Source organism: Tupaia chinensis, unplaced genomic scaffold (assembly GCF_000334495.1).
Source record: "Tupaia chinensis unplaced genomic scaffold, TupChi_1.0 Scaffold139072_1, whole genome shotgun sequence".
Taxonomy (NCBI): Eukaryota; Metazoa; Chordata; class Mammalia; order Scandentia; family Tupaiidae; genus Tupaia; species Tupaia belangeri.
In genome coordinates, this window is record NW_006198962.1 from 1,680,303 (window position 1) to 1,683,589 (window position 3,287).

The following is a 3,287-nucleotide window of genomic DNA, read 5'->3' on the forward strand; positions in this document are numbered from 1 at the left end:
TTCCCTCATGGAATCTCTTTCATGAAAAAAGAAAAAAAGGGGGAAAACTTGCTTTTGAGGAACTAAGAAATATGGTTATTACATTAATTATTAAGAACCTAATTAAGCAGACTTTTCACATATATTATTTCATTTATTTTTATCTTCACAGCTCTACTGAGAAATATACTCATTTTTCTGTTTTAAATTATAGAAGCTGAGAAGGCCTCGCTCCTCTCAATAAGCATGAGTATTCTTTTTAAGAGAGATTTTTGCTATCGGGCATGCACGCTTCCTGGAGAGACAGAGAGACAAAAAGCAAGAACTCACCCCCCCCCCGGGGGGATGGTCACACTGCAATCCCTTCTCCTCCATTTTTCTCTCTCAGTATCTTGGGCACGCACGCACATTCGCCCGGCATGAGGTTTAAGCCACCAGGTCCAGGACTTGAACCATGGTCGACTACATGGGAGTCCAGTGATGTTAACCATTACACCATCTGCTGGTCTCAGCACGGGCATTCTTCACTTTGTACCTTCATGATACTTGGTGTTTCACTTACGACAATCACTAATTTGTGTCAACCCTCTTAGACCAGACTACAGGACACTGGATAGACTACTAGGCCATGTTGAGCTTTGATACTCTCATCTAATTACAGGTGGAGCCTGACGGTGCTCTCATCCGCTGTGACAAACGGGAGGCTACCTGGAGCACTAGTGCGGTGTTCGGCTGGTGTTCGAGATGCCGTGATAGATGGCAGGTAGTAAAACGCGTGCTCAAACGTGCACTTCATATACATTCGCTTATTTCATCTCATCTCAGGGCTTGTCTTCTACCATGACTAGAAAGAACGCCAGCACCTGTCTCGCTCACTCTGTCCTGCGAAGTGGAAGACACCTGAGGGCCATGACTGGGTTTTGGTCCATAATACTCTCCCAGCAGAGCTCCTGGCACAGAGCAGAGGTGCAGACAGCGCCTCTAGTGACCGAGACCAGCTGAGATTTCATGGAGTCCTGGGAGAGATAGGCTGATGCCTCTATGGGACAGGATGTAGCCATGATAGGAGGGCCTGCCTGGAGAATGTCCCACTTCATTCTGCCGCATGACCCTGGTCACCAGAAGCCTCACCTTGGAACAGGGATCCAGAGTGAAAACCAAGCCCATCTCTAGCACCTGTTCTACTGAGACTCCCTGCCCCAGAGCTGGAGCAAGATTTGGAACTTGCTGAGTGGCTACTGCTTTTGCTTTCATTACCACTGCTACTTTAATTTTTTTTTTTAAGTTTATTTATTTCTTCAATGAGTATGAGAGAGAGAGAGAAGTACCCCCCACGGGACTCAGTCATGCTGGGATCATCGTCCTCCAGTCCCCTAGCCCACCAGGATCCTGAGAACCCATGCATACACCCCACGTGTCTTTAGGGTTACCAGGCTGGAGACTAGAACTGGGGTCAGCACATGGCTTCCAGTGCTGCAGTCCAGTATGCAGGAGGATGGGCCTCTTGGTGTGTATAGTGTATGAGTTGAGGAGGAAAAAGGGAAGGACTTTGGAGCATAGTAAGACCTTGGTAATATAGGAATATGCTTCTATGGAAGCCTGACTGTTCCTTGCTCATTCTTGTCACCTGGAGTCAACAGTGTGGCTGTACACTGTGGATGTCGGTTTCCATCCGAACCTGTAGTTCAGGGCTATAGGCACTAGATGGCGCTGCAGTGTAATTCACAGTTTGTTAACATTGGGAGTTTGAGGGCACAGGGAGGGACCAGGCTTTGGAAGAATAGAGTAGACAGAGACATTCAATCCCTACACACACAAGTCTATAGAGCTGGGCCCATCCCAGAGCCAACACACCAGGGCAGCGAGTCTCCGTGCGAGGAAAGCAGGTGAGACACATCCCCCTCAGCTTACCTATCACCGCCTGCACGACTGCGTTTCACAGAGCTATATAAATGTAACAGTCACCTCGTAGCATTGTCCCCGGGTATACTCTGCAGCCCTCTGACCCCGCCCCTAATTTTAAGATGATTATTCTATAAGGATGTGGTTCCAAAATGGAATCAAATCATCTCCCTGAAGTGCTGAACATGCAGCAGAGTCTCCAGCACCAGCAGGACTGTGGGGGATGCTGTTACTAAGTCCATGAGCAATAGGGCAATGGCAGTCACTACCCTGGGTCTGGTGTTGTCATCTACACAGCTGGCATTGGTCCTCCAAGAAACTACCCCTTGACTCCCTAGGGTCATGCACCTGGACAAGATGGATTTGAGACTGGGCTTTTGCTCTTGCCATGAAGGTCTATATCTAAGATGAGGCCCTGGCATGGAGCCCTGCTGTACCAGGGAGTAGAGACAGGTGTGCACAGCTCTCCTCCCATGGAAGGTCTTTATACTGCAATCTACCCAAAGGCCCAGCTGGCCTGAATGTGGGCACACAAGCAAACGAGTTATCTGACATTAGTGGTTTTCCCTAAGACAGCATCATCTCTCTTAATTACAAACAACTGGTTGTTTTAGCGATGTGGTCTGGAAAGGAGGATGCAAAGGTGTCTTAGGATGGCTTCTCCACAGAACAACTCTTGGTTTCTCTTCTTCTGGAGAACAGGACAGTTGGGACTGTCACCAGGTTGGGGGGGAGTGGATCCTGGACTGATCCTGCCTTGGGAAGCTCTCAATGCAGGTGGGAGGCCACAGGACTTCAGCAGCTGGTGCTGCTCCAGGTCTGCTCTGAGACACTCAACATAAACATAAAACCCACCACCACTCAGACCCTCAGCCCGTCCTCCAGCCTCCCCAGCCCAAAGGCCAGGCAGGGCATCCTACACACAAAACTGAAGCAGGTTATGTTTCCTTCAGAGACTAGTCTAATTAGTGACCAAGAAATGAACATGCAGTCCTATATAAGACCGATATGTTGTCAAACTTCATCTTTTATTTTCTGTGTTTGCGATGCTTTGACCCCTGGGGTCTTGCTAACCCACAGAGACTGCCCTTCTCTGGACTGGACGGCGCTAAAGGTCAGTAAACTCTGGCCTGCGAGTACATCTTTCATGTGCAAACCAGGGACTACACCCTACCACACTCTTGGCCACCCCTAACCCCGAGTGTAACCACCTAGGACCATACCAACCAGGGCCAGGCCCCCTGAAATGCTTCCACTTAGTCACTCCCAAGACAGCTTGCCCTGCTTGGCCATTCCTTCTGCAGAGACCACAATAAAGGGTCTTGGTCCTACTTCCTCCCTCGGCCTCCCAACCCACGTCAGCACCTCCCCCTGTAGCGATCTGTGATGTGACATGCCCCCCCCCC

The 3,287-nt window shown here is 49.5% G+C and overlaps 1 protein-coding gene across 1 annotated transcript in view; it reads right to left on the minus strand.

Moving 5' to 3' along the window:
• VWC2 (von Willebrand factor C domain containing 2) overlaps positions 1-3,287 on the minus strand; it is a 156,458-nt gene that overhangs the window by 58,445 nt on the left and 94,726 nt on the right. The window lies entirely within an intron of this gene.